Source organism: Myotis nattereri, assembly GCF_964212035.1.
Source record: "Myotis nattereri genome assembly, chromosome: 3".
Lineage (NCBI taxonomy): Eukaryota > Metazoa > Chordata > Mammalia > Chiroptera > Vespertilionidae > Myotis > Myotis nattereri.
The window spans coordinates 175,243,879-175,263,942 of NC_138077.1; the positions used below are offsets into that span (position 1 = coordinate 175,243,879).

Below are 20,064 nucleotides of genomic sequence, written 5' to 3' on the forward strand. Positions count from 1 at the left end.
AAAAACAATTCAGGAAGGAAGACTTGCAACATAAATGGCATTTGTGAGTGCTCTGGAAATTAATCCGTTATATACATCATTCTTTTTGAGGTTGTTTTATCTTCCTTCTACAGAACTCAGAAACTCAATGACAACTTGAAACTGAACCCAACTTAGTCCTGTCATTAAACCAAGAGGGTTTTATTCTCCCTGGTCCTCTGTCAGATTTTAAATGGATGTGCTTTTATTCCCCTTCTCATCTAATACTGGAACATATCCATCAACAGCAAGATCTCACTTTTAAATGATGTTGTATTTCAAGAGACCTTTTAAAGGGGACAAATTATAGCTCCACTCTAGACAAAGCTCATGGCTGGAAAGTGAGTCTATTTATCTCCAAAGATTCAACAAATTCTTACAAAGTATTGGGCCCAAATTCTTCCGTGGCTAGAGGAGGAGGTGGGGTTCAGAAGAGGGACATGACTTGCTCAGAGTCACATAGCTGTTACTGTGTCACCTGTGTACTTTCTTCTCATAGCTATTGGGTACTTTCCCTCAAAGTGAGACCCAGACTCTGGTTGGAACAAAAATTCCTGTTCTATGCTCTTCTGAGATATAGCACCCTAGAGAATTAAAATGTTCAGCTGTTGCCATTATCTGGTGTAAATCTCTCTATATTCACCTATTTCCCTTGGGAGAGAGTGACTCACTGGACCATGGCTGAAAACCTCACATAGTCCAAACCTTGGTGATCTGTTTGGTTTATTAAATAAAAAGAAAAAAGAAATGAGAGAAAATTGTTCTTTAGACTTAAAATATATAACAAATATATTTATGTATTTTAATTAGGGCACTAATTAGATAGGTCAATGGCACAGTGTAAAGTCCAGGAATAATCTCAAATACATTTGAAATTTTACTTTATATTTAAAAAGTCATCTCAGATCAGTGCAATAAAGCTGGATTGTTCAATAAATGTTGCAGGGATCATTAATAGCTGTCTTGCAATAATAAAATTTATTGATAATTCAAGATAAATTCTAAATGAATCAAAGGCAACATTTTAAAAAATAAGTGCCTATGGAATCCAGGGGGAAATTGTTTATATCCACAAATGAGAAGGCCTTTTAAAGTATGATACAAAATCCAGAAGTTATAAGAGGAAAATTATAAAATGAATTCAATTATATAAAAAAACATAAATAAAGGCAAAGACAAGTGGCAAACTAAGAAAAATACTTTGCAACTCATATAAGAGGAGAGGCTGATTTCCCTAATATGTAAAGAACTTCTACAAGACCCTAAGAAAAAAGACCAACAGTGCAATAACAAAAAAAAATAGGTTATTAACAGAATTTACAGAAAAAGGAAATATCAGTAGCTGCTAAAAGACATGAACTATATCTAGCTTTATTTATTAAAAATGTAATGCAAATTAAAACTATAATGAGATGCTATTTTTACCTACCAAGCAGGCAGATTTTAAAAAAAAAAAAATTTTTATTGATTTCAGAGAGAAAGGGAGAGGGAGTGAGAGCACTGGGGATCGAATCCACAACCCCAGCAAGTGCCCTACCCGGGAATCGAACCATGACCTCCTGGTTCATAGGTCGACATTCAACCACTAAGCCATGCTGGCAAGGCCAGGCAGATTCTTTTTTTTTTTTTTAAATCTTTATTGTTCAGATTATTACAGTTGTTCCTCTTCCCTGCCCCCCCCCATAGCTCCCCTCTACCCAGTTCCCACCCCACTCTCTGCCCTTACCCGCCCCCCCAACTGTCCTCATCCATAGGTGTATGATTTTTTTCTAGTCTCTTCCTGCATCCCCCACACCCCTTTCTCCCAGAGAATTGTCAGTCCACTCCCTTTCTATGCCCCTGATCCTATTATATTCACCAGTTTATTCTGTTCATCAGATTATTTATTCACTTGATTTTTAGATTCACTTGTTGATAGATATGTACTTGTTGTTCATAATTTTTATCTTTACCTTTTTCTTCTTCTTCCTCTTCTTAAAGGATACCTTTCAGCATTTCATATAATACTGGTTTGGTGGTGATGAATGCCTTTAGCTTTTTCTTACCTGTGAAGCTCTCTATCTGACCTTCAATTCTGAATGATAGCTTTGCTGGGTAAAGTAATCTTGGTTGCAGGTTCTTGCTATTCAACACTTTGAATATTTCCTGCCACTCCCTTCTGGCCTGCATAGTTTCTGTTGAGAAATCAGCTGACAATATTACAGGTACTCCCTTGTAGGTAACTGTTTTTCTCTTGCTGCTTTTAAGATTCTCTCTTTGTCTTTTGCCCTTGGCATTTTAATTATGATGTGGCTTGGTGTGGTCCTCTTTGGATTCCTTTTGTTTGGGGTTCTCTGCACTTCCTGGACTTCTGAGTCTATTTCTCTCACCAGGTAGGGGAAGTTTTCTGTCATTATTTCTTCAAATAGGTTTTCAATATCTTGCTCTCTCTCTTCTGGCACCCCCATAAATCGGATGTTAGTATGGTTTAAGTTGTCCCAGAGGCTCCTTACACTATCTTCATATTTTTAAATTCTTTTTTCTTTTTTCTTTTCTGGTTGGGTGTTTTTTGCTTCTTCATATTTCAAATCTTTGACTTGATTCTTGTGATCCTCTAGTCTGCTGTTGGATTTCTGTATAATATTCTTTATTTCAGTCAGTGTATGCTTAATTTCTAGTTGGTCCTTTTTCATATCCTCAAGGGTCTCACTAGATTTCTTGAGGGTCTCACTAAATTTTTTTCTAGAAAACTCTTGAAAAACCTTATAACTGTGATTTTGAACTCTATATCCAGTAGTTTGCTTTCCTCCATTTCTGTCATTTGTGACCTGTTTCTTTGTCTCTGCATTTTGGCTGCTTACATGTGTTGATAGAGTGGCTTTCTGTACTATGTGTCCTATAGGGCCCAGTGGCTCAGCCTCCCCAATTACCAGAGGTAGACACTCTTGGTGCATACCTTTGTGTGCTTCGTGCACAGTCTTGTTGTAGTTAAGCCTTGATTATTGTAGGTATCACTGGGAGGAATTGACCTCCAGGCCAATTGGCTGTGAGAATCAGCTGTGTCTACGGTGGGAGAACTTCTGTGCTGGAGACACCCTTATGGGGCAAGACTTGCTTCAATGGGGCTTTGGTGCTCACTGAGTCTGGCCCCTGAGTGTGTCCCTTATGGATCTGAGGAATTGTAAACTGGATGGTCCCACTCTGACCACTGGGTACACTGGCTCTTGGATCTCTAAGGAGGTGCTAATTTAGCCTCTTCCTGAGGCTACCCAGCAGGAGCTACAGAGAGATCTGCAGATTCCTCTTCTTTGTTTGGGTTTTGAAGGTGCCCAGATGAGGCCCAGCTGTGAAGCAATGCAAGCTGCTGGGCCTTCTTTTGGATGTTCTGGGTCCCTCTCCAGATTCTTTTTTTTAAGTTTGATAACACAACCTATTAGAAAAACTATGGCTAAGGACATACTCTTGTACATTGCTGGTAGGAGTTTAAATTGGTACAGTCTAAATGGAGAATAATTTGTCAATATCAAAATTACTAAAGCTTATATACTTTGATGCAGCATTTCTGTTTGGGGGACAATATATGGATGTACAAAATTACATGTGCAAAACTACAGGGTTCCACATTGCAACCTTGTTTATAATAACACAAGAATGATAGCAATTCAGATGGCTATCAATAAAGATGATCCTATGTTCTCATAGATTGAATACTATATAGCCATAAAATAAGGATGAGAAAGCTTTTATATGTTGTTATGGGATAATAACCAACATAGATTGTTAAGTGAAAAGCAAGGTGCATAATAATATAATATGTTAAGTTTTGTATTAAAAAAGGAGAAAGGTTTACATATAAATGTATATATCTTTGCATACACCAGCAAAAAATCCTTCTAGAACAGCAATCCCTTTTCCATCTCATGGCACACACAAACGAGTTAATAAAACTCATCAGCATACTGATATATTTTTTGGTGATCTGACAAAAAAATAGGTATAATTTTGATTCATTCACACTGGATGGCTACTGTTCTGTTGGCTGTTGTCATTTTTATATTTGACAATTTAAGGGAAAAGATGCCAGTACCCCTGACTAAATAGTCAGGTATTTATGATTTTTTTGTAAAAAATATATTTTATTGATTTTTTACAGAGAGGAAGGGAGAGGGATAGAGAGTTAGAAACATCAATGAGAGAGAAACATCGATCAGCTGCCTCCCTCACACTCCCTACTGGTTATATGCCCGCAACCAGGGTACATGCCCTTGACTGGAATCAAACCTGGGACCTTTGAGTCTGCAGGTCGACGCTCTATCCCCTGAGCCAAACCGGTTAGGGCTAAATAGTCAGGTATTTAAAAATTCTTGTGGCACCCGTCAAACTGCTGCTCTGGAGGGATACACAGGAAACATTAGTTGCCTCTAGAAAGTGGAACTATGGAACTGGAACACAGGGATGGGGAGATTTTGGAGACTTTCACAGTATACCATTTGTACCTTTTGAAATTTGAACCAACTAAAACAAACAAAAATTTAATGCTATTTTTTTACATTGTCTTCAGAAGAAACCACTGTTACACACAGCAAGGATGAATCTCACAAACATAATATACAGAAGAAGCCAGACACGCTTAAAAAAAATAAGTAGTATATTTTTCTATACACTTAAAGTTAAAGAGAGACAAAACTAACCTTTGGTGAAGGAAGTTGGAATGGTGGTTACATTGGTGGGGATATGAAGGAAACTTAATGACTGGGATGGGGCATGAAGGAAACTCCTAGGTTGCTGGTGATATTCTTGATCTGGGTGGTTGGTGGTTACTTGGAAAAAACTATTGATCTGTACCTTTATGGTTGATACAGTTTTCTGCATGTAAATTATGTTTCAGGTGTTGTTTTTTTAATTATCAAAAGGGGAAAGAAATCTTTTTTAGAGCTGTTTTCCTCCCCTGGGGCTGCTGTAACAAAGTACCACAAACTGGGTGGTTTAAATCAGAAGACATTTATTGTCTCACAGTTCTGGTTGCTAGAAGTCCAAACTCAAGGTGTCTGCAGAGTCATGTTTCCTCTGAAACCTGCAGGACAGAGTCCTTCTTACTTCTCCCCAGCTTCTGGTGGTGTCATTAGTCCTTAGCTTCATTCCTTGGCTTGTAGATGCATCGCTCTGATCTCTGCCTCCATCTTCACATGGTGTTCTCACTGTCTCTTCTGTCTTACACGGGGTTCCCTTTATAAAAACACCAGTATATTGGATTAGGGACCCACCCTATTCCAGTACCATCTTATCTTAACTAACACATCTGCAATGACCCTATTTCCAAATCAGGTCACATTCTGAGGTGCTGGAGGTGAGGGCTTCACCATATCTTGGCGGTGGAGGTGGAAGGGGGAATATAATCAATGCATAACAAGGGTTAAAGAAGAATTTTTAAAGAGGATTGGAATTGCTATAGAAGAGTGTTTTAATCCCATTTTCGTGAGTGATTTGTGGAGGCACTGTGCGAGGCACCAGACACAGGAACAAACAGGACAAAGGTCCCTGCCTCCTTGGAGCTTTTATTCCTGCAGAAGGAATCCCCTGTCTTACAGGAGGGCCAATTGAGGTTAGCTCAGAGAGGCTAGGCAACCTGGCCACGGCCACAGGGCTTCAGGGGAAAGAACCCAGAAGAGAATGCAGGACTGTCTGACTCCAAGTACAGGGAATGCACTTTCCACCACACCCGTCACCTCAGGGGATCAGGGGCTCATCCATGAGGTGCCCTTTTTTTCTAAGTTAACAACAAATAAAAGAAAACTTGGCAGAAATGCACACCCCAGGAGTACCTTGGAACTCTTCTTGTCTGGTGTGTGTGTCTAGCAAAGATGTGAGAAATACCTGCCAGGTCTCCTCTTGCCAGAGCCAACGACAGAAGCCACCAGCACTGTGAGACGGCGTCTGCTTGTGTGCAAACCCGCAGGCATTTTTAGCAACTTTGGGGAACATAAAGAAAGCTGTTGGTTTTGTTTGCACATATTTTTCGCCTCTGCAGAAGGCGTCTCACCAAGCGGCAGCCTCCAGGTTGCCTTTTATTTGATCTTAAGACACTCAATGTCTTTAAAACTCACTGAGCTTACATTCAATGTAAACATTTCGCAGATTACTTTCACCTGCTCTTGGTTCCCTCCCTTGGAAAATGGGTCTCATCAGAATGGTTCTACATCCTTGCTGGGGCTGGCTGTGCAGATTAAATGAGATCTATGGATGTGCCAGCCCTCCTGCAAAGCAGTGTGCCCTGGAAAGGGCCTGGGGAAGCACAGTGGAGGCAGCCAGGGAAGGAGGGGTTTCCATTAGAGTCTGGACCTGGACTGGGATCTCAGCTCCACTACCCAGGGCTGCACACCTACTGGCAGGTGATTTAGTCACCCTCCCTCCCCAGCCTCGGTCTCCCTCGTCAATGAGAATGGTGATGCCTATCCCAAAGGATTGCTTATGAACGTTAGAAATAATGTATATAGAGCGTCGACACTGGGCCTGCATGATAGCTGTTTGATAAGTGGCACACAGTGTTCATTGTTATCATTATTGTGATTAGTATATGAGTGTGAGGTCAATGAGGACTTTAGGAATGTCAGACTGAGTTCCTGGAGGCCAGCATCATGTCTCCTACATCTCCGTATACCTGGCAGCTAGCAGCTGCTGGGAGAGTTTGAGAACCGGATGAGATGAAGGAAGAAGAGACCGAACCCTCAGAGGGGTTGGCTCAGGCTTCAAGGAGAGCACGTGCTCACTGCGCATTTACCTGGGGCAGAGCTTTTTCTTCACAGGTGTTTAGGCCTCGTACAGACTTATGAGGCAGGTGGTATTATCATTACCCAGATTTTTAAAATCAGGAAACTGGCGCTCATTAGTCAAAGGACTTATCCAAGTTCACACAGCTAGTGGGCAACAGAGCAAGGACCGGAACCCGAGAGTATGTGACTCTGTGCTCCCCCTCTTAACCTCTACCTGCCCTGCCAGGAAGGGCTCTGGTTTGAGGTTTCCCCTTTTCTGACCTCGCTGCATTCCTGGTCCTCTGGTTGCTTCTGCTGTTCCAGGCAGGAAGAGCAGATCTCTCCACAGAGACCTGAGTAACAGATCTGCATGGCCAGCCTGTGTCATTGCTTTGCAGTGTTGGTTGAATTCTGCAGTTGCCGAATGGTAGCAGGCAGTGGGGGTGAAGAGGGAGGCTGACATCCCCCATCTGTGGTCATCCTGTCCCGCCCAGCATGTTGCCCAAGGGGCACTCATGCCCATCTGCAAGGAGTGTGTGCTGGCACCCAGAGCCGCAGGAGAGGACGTGGGGTGAACCTGCCCAGGAACCCCTGCCAGCGGGGCCAGAGTCCAACAGCTGGGAATAGGGAAACACCACATTCCTCTCTGCCCCCAACTCATCCCTGCTTCTGCTGGGACATCACAGTGGGTGTCCCATCAGCCGCTGCACAGTCCTCACAGGACGTGGAGTCAGGGTGCCTCAGTCCAGAGCCAGAAGGCTTGCCCAGGTCACAGCCATCAGCAGCAGAGCCAGGGCAGCACATTCCTCATTCCCAGGCCCGTGGCTACAGTGTGATGTCAGGGGATAGGGATCATATCCCAAAGGGTTTTTTTAAAGAACTGCAGCAGTTAGGTTTTCAAATGGCCCAATAACATAACAGGTAAGAGCTTTACTTCTAAAGCAGGAGCTAACGGAGTCTGGATTCTAGACCTGCCACGAGTTAGTGACCTTGGACAGGTCCTGTGACCTCTGTGAACTTCCAAGGGGAGGAACTGTGCCCTGCCTGGCAGGCTGCTGTGAGCGTTCAATGATCTACGGCACATAAGCCCCAGCCCCTCCGGGCAAGCAGTGAGAGCTCAGAGCTTACTAGCTGTACTTCTTCCTTCTTCTCCAGACATTGCTTGGACATGAAAATGCTCCCTTATGTCCAGTATTTCACTCAATACTGACAACAGCGCTCTCGGGAAGGAATTAAGATCCCCAGTACACAGATCAGTGAACAGTGTCAGAAAGGTTAGCTGATTTGTCCACAGCCCCTTTGCTGGTAAACAAGCCTGATTCTCTGACTCCCAGAGCCCTTGTTTTCTATACTAGTTCACAGATGCATTTTGCTTTATTTTGTTTCTGTTTTAACCCAAGGGTGGTAGAGCTGAACTAATATTACCCTGCAAACTGTGACATCAAATGTCCGTCTGTGAGATTCCGGTTACTGCCACAGTGCCTATCTCCCTCAGCTCTTATACCCACCTCCCAGGGCAGCTGTGAACATTTACTGTATCTGTGAACGAGCCCGGCCCCACCCGTCTCCTAAATCTATTATCTTGCTAGGTTCTACCTGGTCCTCACGTGCACATCTTCCCCCTAAGCCAGTGGTTCTCAACCTTGGTTGCACATTAGAATCACCTGGGAATCTTTCTAAAATCCTGATTTCTGGGCCTCATCCTCCAGAAATTCTGTTTCTTTGTTATGGGGTGGGGCCACAACATTAGTAACAAAGAAACAGAATTTCCGGAAGATGAGGCCCAGAAATCAGGACTTTAAAAAGATTCCCAGGCGATTCTAATGTGCAGCCAAGGTTGAGAACCACTTCCCTAAGCCCAGGCACAAACAGGGGACAGGTCCCCTGTGGATTCCAAGCCAGGGCTTCTCCCACTGACCAGGGTGACACACCTGGTCCTGCCACAGCATTTGAGCTGCCTGGAGGACAGCAGAGCTCTGCTGGGGGTGTGAGCACAGTCATCTTTTGTTAATGCAGCAACAATACAGACATAAAGGGAAAAGGGGGAATGAGACAGAGGAACCAAGCACACACCACCTGTTGGGGGTGTGCCCAAGTCTGTGTGGAAAATGGGAGAGTTCCACTCAAGTGACAGACTTGAGGAGGTAGGTCATATGGGAGCACTTGGCTAATGTGGAAACTTGTGAAATTATGGGGGCAAACTGGTCTGCTCACTCAGAGAATGCAATGAGGAAGAACCAGAGTAACGCTGCAAAACACCAGCGGGAGGAAGGGGCTGGATTTTGCCGATAGTAGCAGCATTGCCTGAAATCTTAGAAAGACTTTTAAAAGGATGGGAAGGGCCTCCTGAATACTCGGGGAGAGAAGGGGCCTTGGGATCCACATGGTTCTGCCAAGCATGAGCTGTGAGATCGAGGACAAAGTGGCCTCTCTGAGCTTCAGCTTCTCAGATGTAAATGTGGATATCACCTGAATGTATTAGAAAACTCAGAACAACCGTATCATAGCTCCTAGATCTAGGATACTGATCTTCGCATGTCTGAAAGTAGAGTATGTCTCAGAACCTGCCACATTTTAGAATCTATGAAATATAGCATGTCAAACTCATCACACAGTAACGATGGGTAGTGTCCTCTAGTAAGAGCCAGAAGAGGCACCTGTAACACACCCTGCAATCCACTTAAGGCAGTTAACTCGCAACAACACCAGGATGGCCGGGCTGCTGGAGAAGGGGAACCATGGGGAACCTTTCACTCGTGGCTCACCGCTGACGATCTGCTGGGTGAATGGATAGACCCAAAAGGCCCTGATTCATTCCTAATCCGATGTGATATCTGCTGCTGCAACACCACCAACTACCGAAGAGTTCCCTAGTCTCTGAATCAGGACACACGGTTGCACCTACAAAATGAAACCCAGTCAATAGCTGATGGAACTCAGGTCACCTGCTGCGGGTAGAACCATCCTGAACAACCTGAAGTCCTGAGAAGGTATTGCTTCCCACCTCTGGCTTTTTGCATGTGCCCTTCCTTCTGGTGGAACTCCCCTCCCTCCCCTCCATCCCCTCCCCCTGTGCTGGGGCACTGGATAGAGCAGGGCAGATGCTCCAGGTTCCTGCCCACAGAGAGTGAGAGCCTGGCAGTGATGATGGCTAAACAAGTAGCGACAGGGAAGGCAAGGAGTGCTGAGATCAGGGAGACGGGGAGCCTCGCCTCACACTGGCTGCCTGACAAACCCCACTCTTCCCTGGCATGCCCTCCTCCTGGAAGCTGCCCTGGACCCTCACATTGGGCTGCCTGCCCTATCACTCTGGGTCTACAAGCCTCTGACCCCACTTCTAGAAGGCGAGCTCCTTGGGAGCAGAAATGGGTCTTATTCATACTTAGTTCCTAGGATGATGGCACCAACATAGTCGAGTGTCAGGAAATGTTTGTTGAATGGAAATCCATTAAGAAAATATTTGTGTGATTGGAAATTTAATCATATGAAGTTCTACAAAAGATATAAATAGCCAATTGCATTTAGCTACCCTGCTCTCCTGGCCTCAGTATTTGTCTCTATAAAATGAAGGGGAATTAGAATGATCAGTGCTTTGCTTTGCTTTTAATTCTCCCCTTCTCCTCCTCCTCCTCTTCCTCCTCCTCCTTCACCTTTTTCTCCTCCTCCTCCTCGTCCTCCTCCAGTGGGGGCTGCTCTGCAGTGAGAGGGGATTGCAGCTTCAGGTCTCCTCTCTGCTCCCCTTCCCCAGGAAGGTATAGTGGGTGCCTCAGGAGGCCCTCACACCTCCAAGGTAGCCAGGCTCACCGGGACCAGATATATTACCACCAGAAAACATTGCGAAATATGTATCGAGTGCCCAACACACACCAGGGTAGTCAGGCTCTTTAAACAATTATCCCCTTTCCTCTTTCTTTCTCACCTTGCCATCCCTTTCTCTTTGCTCCAAATTCTTCATTTTCAAGTTACACATAATCTTCCATTATTGTTAGCTGCCTTAAATACTTTTGGAGAATGAGTTAGAGTTATAAATAGATCTAAATATAAAACATGGCGTGTGTTTAATCCTTACAACAAACCTGTCAGGTTGGTTTTGAGTGTGTGTGCATTTTTTTTTTTTTAAGCCTCACTGGAGGACATGCTGAGAGGCAAGAGAGAGAGAGAGAGAGAGAGAGAGAGAGAGAGAGAGAGAGGTGGGGGGCATCAATCTGTTGCCTTCTATATGTGCCCTGACTGGGGATGGAACCAGCAACCCAGGTATGTGCCCTGACCTTGAATCATACCGGAAACCTTTCCGTGCACAGGATGAAGTTCAACCAACGGAGCCACTCCGGCTGGGCAATTTCAGTAATTCTGTTTCATAACTAAGTTCAGCAAGGCTCAGAGAGGAAGCGAAATTGCCAAAGATCTTTCCAGGAAGTCAGTGAGCACAATCCCAACTCCCACCTCGAGGGCACTGCCTAACCCTGGCACCATGCTCACTAAGAAGTGTAGGTTTACTAATTTATTTAATCCCCACAAACCCTGTGAGGTGGATACTGTTGCTATAGCCACGTTACAGATGAGAAACCAGAGGATTAGAGAGGCTGAGTAGCTTGTCTGGGACCACACAATCAACAAATGCTGAGCCAGGCCTTGAACACAGACTGCGTGATGCCCGGGCCGGGGCTGGTGCCCAATGTGGAGCCCCACTCCTGCCTCCAAAGCCCCACTTCCGACTCCCCTTGAAGGTACTCTCCATGCCCTCCTGGTCAGGGCTCAGGGACAACACAATGCAGGAGCACAAACCATTGAGCAAACCAGACTGCCCGAGGGAAAAATCTGAGTTTCCTAGAGATTTGGCTGTGTGACCTCTGGCAAGTTGTTTAATTTCTCTGTGTCTCAGTTTTCTCAACCAAAAAATGGGAATTACACTCCTAAGAATCTCAGAGGTATTTTTTTAAGGCATGAAAATTCTTAAAACGGTCCCTGGCATAGATCAAGCACTCTGATCGTTAGCTCTTATTATGTGTTTATAAAATGCCCAGCAATGAATTGCGGCTCCTATCTATGCTGTTGCAGTTTCTGTCCCTTGGGGGTTCCGCACATGGAGCTTTTGTCCCGAGGGAAGCTGGAAGGAAGCTGGAACTGACTCCAGGCAGATTCTGAGTCTGTGCATTCTCTCCCAGCTGAAGGCTTGTGGTGTCTTCCCACGGACGCTTATGCAAATCGACACACGCTCTTGAGCACCTAGTGTGTGCCAGGGCCTGCTTGAGACTCTGGGTCCAGAGAAATCAAAGAGGCCCCAGGGCTCCCTGCTTTCCTGTGTGTGGCAAAATATTCATAACATCAGGTTTATTATTTTAACCATTCATAAGTTTCCAATGCAGGGGCATTAAATACACTCTCAATGTTATATGACCATCACTACTATCTATTCCCAGAACTTTATCATCTCCAAAAAAACTCTGCAGCCCTTAAAAAATAATTCCTCTTCTCCCCCTCCCCTCCCCCCAACCCCTAGAAACCTCTATTCTAATCTCTGCCTCTAACTACATTTTAAAAAATTGTTGTGGTAAAATATCCTATATAATAAAAGCCTAATGTGCAAATCAACCTAAAGACAGAATGACCGGTTACTATGACACACACTGACCACCAGGGGACAGACGCTCAACACAGGAGCTGCCCCCAGCCTGCAGGCCCCAGGCCAGCCAAGGTGGGTGCCAGCGAGGACCCCCCAATCACCCCACTGGTTGACCTACAGATCAGCCCTGATTGCCTGACCAGGCCTAGGGACCCTACCTGTGCATGAATTTTGTGTACCGGGTCTCTAGTATGACATAAAATTTAACATTTTAACCATTATTAAGTGTACAGTTTGGTGGCATTAGTACATTCACTTTGATGTGTTACCATCACCACAAGCCATCTCCAGAACCTCTTCATTTTTCTAAACTGAAACTTTGTACCTATTAAACTCCATTCCCGCCCCCCCACCCCCCACCCCCACCCCGCCCAACCACTGGCTATTGGTGAACACCATAATACTTTGTCTCTATGAACTTGACTACTTGAAGTACCTTATGTCAGTGCTGTCAGACAATATTTGTCCTTTTGTGATTGGCTTATGTCACTTAAGATAATGTCTTCAAGATCCATCTGTGTTGTGGCATAGCTCAGAATCTCTTGCTTTTAAGACTGGGTAATATTCCAGTGCCTGTGTACCACTTCATGTTTATCTATTTATTCATCTGCCGTTGCCCTCACCACCTGTCTATTGCAAATAATCCTTCTGTGAACACGAGTATAATTCTCCCTGCCTTTGAGCTGCTTCTGGTCTAAGGTGGGGGGTGACATGTGGATTCACCTGCAATTACCCTGGACAAGACACCCTGGATAAGTTAACCTGGAAAAGACACCCTGGATGAGCCTCTGTTTCCTCATCTGTGAAATGGGCATAATGTTCCCATGGTAGGTATTAAATGCGTTGCTGCACAACTTAGGGCAGCGCCAGCACACTCTAAGCATTGATAATGCTGGCTCTGCCGCAGCTGCTGCCACGTTAGGCCAGACGTGCCTGGGGAAGAAGGGACTAGAAGTCAGAGGGCAGCTTGAGTCTCTCACAAACATCCTGGCAAGCAGGCCTGACGATCTCGATTTTCCTGATGAAGAAACAGACTCGGAGGAGTCCCTTGACTATGGATAATGGAGATGGGCCTGGAATCTTCTTACTCAAATCTAGAGAGCAGGGATGATGGAAAGGCACACAGGGAAGCAGGCACCGCACACAAAAGCTCCCTCAGAGGTCTGTCGAGCGGGCATGGGAAGAGCAAGCACAGTTGCCAGGAATGGCCTTGATGTTGGAGGGAAGAACTAAGAAGGCAGGGAGAGGAGAGGTGTTAACATGGCCACAGAGGGCACAGCCTGAGCAAAATGCAAGAGGTGGGAGGTGCCCTGTCTACAGCAGGAATGGGAGGAGACCAATCTGTGGGAGCAAAGGGTACGTGCCGGAGGGTGGGGTCAGGTCAGGAGGGGACAGGAAGGCGGCCCCACCCAGTCTGGTTCCAGGGTCGGGAGGGCCCAGAGGAACTGCCCAAGGTGCTGTCTCAGGGACATTAGTCAGACGGATTGGACAGGGATGCCTGCCTTGTGACAGATCCTTGCCTTCACCCCACAAGCGATATCTTTAAAATTATATGTGTTTCACCAACATCATGTACAAAGTTCAAAACGTCAGACAGGCCTAGAAGGCCCATTCCCCAGTCTCATTCCCCTCTTCTCCAACTCACTGCCCACAGGCAGCCACTGACCATGACTTTGTCGAATATTTAACTCCAAAACCTAAATAATATGTCCCCACATCTCCTTCTCCCGCTCCAGTTTGAGATATGCCCTGTTGGCTTGTTGGGATGGAGAGAAGGGTCCAGCTCCCTTCCCTTGTCACTTCACCTTGTCCCCACCTCCCAGTCCAGTTACGACAGAAGCTGGTGTCAGAGTTAGTGTTTATGGTATTGTGACCCTGTGGATCATGGCTGAACCATATCACATTGTGATTAAATGTCTGCCCCTGTACAACTTATTCCTTTTGCTGAAATGAAGATTTCGGTGTTTAATTCAGTATGCTACAGTTTCTGAGTACACTCGTCTGCCTTCTCTTTGTGGGAATGTAAGTCTCCTCTTAGAAGCTCCAAGTTCACAGGTAATCAATCCATCAGTCCACCTTTCATGCTTCTGGAGCCGACAGCATCCTAGTCTAACCCGGACACTTGCTCTTTGCCTGCTTCAGGACGTACCTGTGCCCAGCCCTGTTTCAATCAGGCCACCAATGCCAGACAAGCGAACAGTTCAGTGCATCCTGGCCCAATCATCATTCGTCTACAGAGTCTATTAAAAATACCTACTGTGTGCCTTCTGGATCCCAAAGAGGTCCAATGTCAGAGGCTGGTGACAGAGATGAGTCAGATGTGGTCCCTGTTTCAAAGGGGTCTGAATCTGAGCCCAGTGGCCCCAGTGGCGTAGGCACAGGTAGGTGCTGGGCAGAGGAGCTCTAGGAGATGGGGGTGAGGTGCTTAAGAGAAGCCCTTAACTCAGCCTTTGGAAGGGCCAGCACAGAAGGCTTCCTGGAGGAGGTGAGGCTACACAAGCCTCAACTTGTCAGGAGGTGTTTTCTAAGAGATCTGGAAAGGGCATTCCGGGCTGGAGAGCATCATGTGCACAGTCATGGGGGCATGAGAATGCATGACTCACTCTGGGGATTTCAAATAAGTAATTAGTGATGATTGTGTGGGCGGGTTCCAATTGAGGGGGAGGCAGGGTCTTGTGTGCCAGGGGCCTGAGGGAAATGGGGAGCCACAGGAAGATTTTACAGAGCAAAGACAGGATCAGGCCTGTATTTTTAAAAAGCCAAGATGGTCGCAGAGTGTCAGGTAGATTGGAGAGAGAGACAGGCTGGTGAGGGGATGTTGAGGTCTGGAAAAGGAAGAAAAGGACCTGAGCTAACACTGGCACTGCAGGTGAGGCATGGGGCTCATGAGACCTTACAGAGGCCAAGGAGAATGAACATGGGGTCACGGGGAATGTGGACAGGCTGACCAATAATTCATAGGGACCCAAGGGAAAAGATGTTTCCGTTCAATGCATGTCTCCTGGGAAACCGGAAGCTTCTCTGGGCTGGGAAGGAGGGCATTGGCTTCCTGGTGTGTCTGGGGGGCCAGAGGCGAGAGAATGGATGCCCAGGGTCTGAGGGAGCAGGGCCAGGGCCTGGGGTTTTCAGCGATTAGAGGGCAGGGGCAAGATTAAAAAGCCAGGGAGCCAGAAGGGTTGGTACAGCCCAGCTGGTAAGGGCATGTAGGGGTGTGTGAGCAGGGACGATCTGGCAGAGAAGGGGGTACTTTTGAAGCATAGAGCCCTCCATGTGCTAGAAGTCAGGGCTCACCTTGTTCTGGAAACAGCACCAGACAAGGTGTTTCCAGCTGGAGAGCGGTGGACAGGAGATGGACGGGGAACCTGGTGGCAGCTCACAGTGGAGAACAGCGAAACGCCTCAGTGCAACACCAGCAGATGCGGATGCCACGTGGGTTGCACACAGGAGCCTCCCCGCTTGGTAAATGTGGAAGTGGTCGGATCCCCTAGAGAGTTCAGGGGGCATGGAGGCCCGGCGGAGGGGAGGGGTGTGGGTGGTACTGTGACCTGCACTGTAAGGATGAGGAAACAGACCCAGAGGGGATGTGGGCAGGGAGGGCTGCAGTGGCTTCGTGTAAAGGTAAACATATGCAACTACATGTGTGTATAATCATACTTTAGCGCTGCACGGGTATAAAGGCAAACACTTTAATATTACACGCTAAACACTTTCTTTCACCTAAGCCTGGCGGCCATGACCTGTGTCCTTAACAAGCAAGTTGCCCTGGATCTGAGTTGCCAGCTCTTTCGGCTCTTTGGACCCCGCTGCCAGGACCTGGGTCTCCCTGGAATGGGTGGACGGTCCTGTCATCCTCCAGGGGAGTGACAGCTAGTCCCTAAGGCCCTTTCAGCCACGATGTGCTGCGCCACCAAGGACTTCCCATCCCATTCGCCCAGGGACTGGGCCGATGGCTGTTTGAGTTTGGAACCAGCTGGTGCGGCTGAGTGACAGGTAAAGGAGGGAGCGCTGCAAATGTCCCTAAGTTGCGGGGGAATCAAAGTTCTCTGTGTCTGCAGATGTCTGCGACTTTACTCCGGGTGCCACCTACCACGTCCACCCAGCAGACTAGGCGTACTGTCTACCCCACCCACTGGGAGGGTGCAGAGGCTGAGTCAGCCTCAGCTGCCCAGGATGCTGTATCAGGAGGAGAAACAGCACCGTCTGTCTTCCTGCCTGCCTGCTTGTCTGTCTGGGGTCCCAGGGAATCCTGCCTGGAGGTGGGAGAAGCGTGCAGTTCTTTCTTTGTGTGTCAGCCACTCATGGAGCCCGGGAGAATGGATGGAGCTTCGACAAGGGCAGTCCCTTCCTCAGGCTTTCCTTACAGATGCCTCACCGACCTCTTTTCTTCCTCCATATGCCCAGGGTAGAGGCAGGTAGGCCTGGTTTGTGAGTGCCAGGCCAGTCCTCCCACTTCCCCCCTTTGGCCACCGGATGTACCTGGGTAGGTAGGCAAGAGAGCACAGAAAGTGCCGATCTGGGAAAAACAAAAAAATAGGTCTAGCCTGGCTAGCCCTTTAGGTCTCAATTTTTCCTCATCTTCAAATCACATTTCTCAAAGCCCCAGACCCCCTCCTACTTGGTATTTATAATGGATGAATGGATGGAGGAATGAATGAATGCTCAGCTTTTCCCAGTCTTAGAAGTCACTGATACTTCTGCCCTCCAATACTTGTGGTCAAGTGATAGAACCCAACTTCCTCTAAGACGGGAGGGAAACTGAAACTTGCAGGTTTGGAGAAAACTTACTGAGAAAGTTCCCACCTGATCACTTCTATCTTTTTCACAAAGGCTGAGGGTTTGGTGGGAAGATGATGGATAAAGTTTGGAATCGCTATTGTACAGAAGGAGAGTGATCCAACTGGGGATGTGTAGATACATTACATACATTACAAGGCAGTGCCACGGGCCCTGTGAATTTTGGTGGTGAGAGTAATAGCTAGTATTTCTGGAGTGATTATTATGGGCCCGACACTGGGCCTGCGCTCTACTCACATGACCTTTCATCTTCTCGCCCACCGAGGGGGCAGGTACCTCAGTAGGAAGAGCCAGGTCATGCTGCAGAAAATTTTTTAAAAATGTCTAAGTGGCTTACAGACACAAATGTTTCTTTCTTGCCCTTGCTATTTGTCCCTCCATCCATGTGGCAGAAGAGGCAGGGCAAGAGTGAGAATCCCAGGAGGTCTGAGAGGCTGGGAAGAAAGGAGGGAGGGGTCCAGAGCCTAGAACTTAGGAGGAGGTCCAAGACCAGCTTGGTGAAAGCTCTGGAGAGATAAGAGGGAGGGCTGGAGAGTGAGACCCTGTGGTTTGAGATTTCATGGGTGGAGCAGAAGCCAGCCGAGATAAGAGCCAGGTGTGGCTCTGAGTGGGGTGGCTGGCATGCAGTCAAGGTGAAGGTCCCTGGAACTGGGGAGGTCAAAGGTCTGACCGATGGAGCCATGTTTTCATTCCTCTGGGACAATGGGGGTTCATGGAAGGATATAACCAGCCTCCAGTTAAGTATTTTGCAACTTCCTGGGCTATACTTTTTGCCAGGAGATGAGCTTTGGAAATAAAGTGTGCTTTTTTAATAGTCAAACATGCAAATATAAAATGGAAGACCTTGGAGAAAAGTGCCTGTAGAAGCCCACTGCCCTCTATGCCACAGGAAGCTGGAGAAAGACCAGATGTAGAAGAGTCACTTAAAAGTCACAGATGACCACAACCAGGCGGATCGGGGTGCAAACATCCAATGGCCAGGGAACTATTGGGAGTAGCACTGGGAGGCAAAAGAAGAAACTTGATCCTGCCTTTTGGCCCTGAGGCATGGGGGCTATGGAAAAGCAAAACCCATCTCCACAGAGAGAGTGAGGAATACAGGTTCCACCTATGGCCTGAGACAGAGGCACACAGAGCAGCCAGGTTTTAAGCGGAGCATCTTGGGTACAACACAGTGTCTTGGGGTTGTAGAGGGCAGAGTGGGAAGAAGACACAAAAGCAGCAGCCATGGGCCAGGAGGGGGTGACAGTGTGATGTTTGGGAGGGAAGGGGTAAGGAAGACATCCACTGTCTGAAGAGGGCTGTTCGGACAGAAGTACAGACACATCCTGGAGGTCTTCCTGAAGATGATAGTCACCTTCCCCTCTGGAAATCTCCCAGGGCCAGTGATGACAGACAAGATAGGAGCTGATGCCTGAATAGAGGTTTGAGAGCTGAGGGTCCCCACAGAAGGGTGTGAGCCAGAGCCAGGTGTCAGCCTTGAAGAGCCAGCCTTTAAACCTTCAATTCAGGGGTCACCACATGACCAACTCTGCCTCCCGGAATAAACCATCCACCCCTCTCAGTCATGGCCTTTGCGTGATCGAGTGGTGCCACCTCCATCCCCAGCCGCAGTCTCTCTCTCTCTCTCTCTCTCTCTCTCTCTCTCTCTCTCTCTCTCTCTCTCTCTCTCTCGGCAGCGTGGGGTCTGGCTTCATTACGAGCTCTCGCGGTCAATTAGTCTTGATCACCTCTCTAATTGGGCACCAGCTGTGTTTTCTCTCCACAAGAACTCTTTTATGGGCCTTCTAAAATGCAGCACATGAAGAAACGTAACCGTTTCAGGGGTATGTGATCATATAACCAGGAGCACTTGTTTTCCACAGAAACAAAGAGTGCATCTCTCTTTATGTTGAGAAGATATTCTTTTGGAAAGTTGGGCGGGAGGGCATGGAACAGCAAGTCCTCGGTTTATGTTCTGGATGTGAACATGGACTGTGGTTTGAAACGAAGCTTTGCATAATCACAGGTGTTGGTACATAAAGACGCGGGAAGTTTCCTGGAAGAAAAGGGAGACTTGAGAAACTGCACCATGAATGGCTCCATTTATGAGCAGCCACTAGTGATTGACAGAATGACTGTTAATAGCTAATATTAGCTGAGCCCTTCGTAGGTGCTTAACCCTGCGCCAGGCACTTGGCATGAACTGTCTTGTTTAAACCTGGCAACAGTCTATAAATGGTATAAATGTTCTCCCCATTTTCACAGACGAGGAAACTGAGGCCCAGAAAGGTGAAATAATTCATATTCAAGGTCACATGGCTCACCATTAAGTGGCTGAAATAGAACTGAAATATACCCAGGTCTGTCTCCTGCCAAAATGCCTTTCTGCCTCTCTCCAACTAAACAATGCAATGAGCTTGCAGCACTCAAGTGCTCTGGTTGCAACAACTGCAATATCAATAACAATGACCCTTATGATTTGTGAATTTCACAGTTACTAAATTCTTTACTGTTTGACTTCTCATGGATGATAGCCCGTGAGAAACAAAGCAGTGGCTATATCCCCATTATCACAAATGTGGGACCCTAGGTTCTAAGGCACTAGATCATTTACCCAGACACACACCACCAGCAAAGAACAGAGTCAGACCTTTCTAATTCCTACTCCAAAGCCACCACCGTCCCACCCCTCTCCCACTGTGGTACTTCCCCTTCAGTAAGTGCGAGATATATATTTACATACATTCCAGGCATTCACTCATTTACTCATCCCTTCATGTACTCACTCGGTCATATCACATTTTTGTTTTCCCTGTCCTGATTTTTTATGTTTACTTAGTGCTGTTTGTCTCCCCTCTTTAAAATGTTAAGCTCCATTCTCATCGATAATTATATTTCCAGCCTCCAAAATAGTGCCTA

The 20,064-nt window shown here is 46.7% G+C and overlaps 1 long non-coding RNA gene across 1 annotated transcript in view; it reads right to left on the bottom strand.

Annotated features, from left to right (window-relative positions):
• Positions 1–4,514: 4,514 nt before the first annotated feature.
• The window catches only part of LOC308515879, a 53,595-nt gene continuing 38,045 nt past the window's right edge, over positions 4,515–20,064 (bottom strand). Inside the window, exon 4 of the long non-coding RNA XR_013995675.1 lies at positions 4,515–5,223. This is a non-coding gene — a long non-coding RNA (uncharacterized lncRNA). The remainder of the gene's footprint in view (positions 5,224–20,064) is intronic.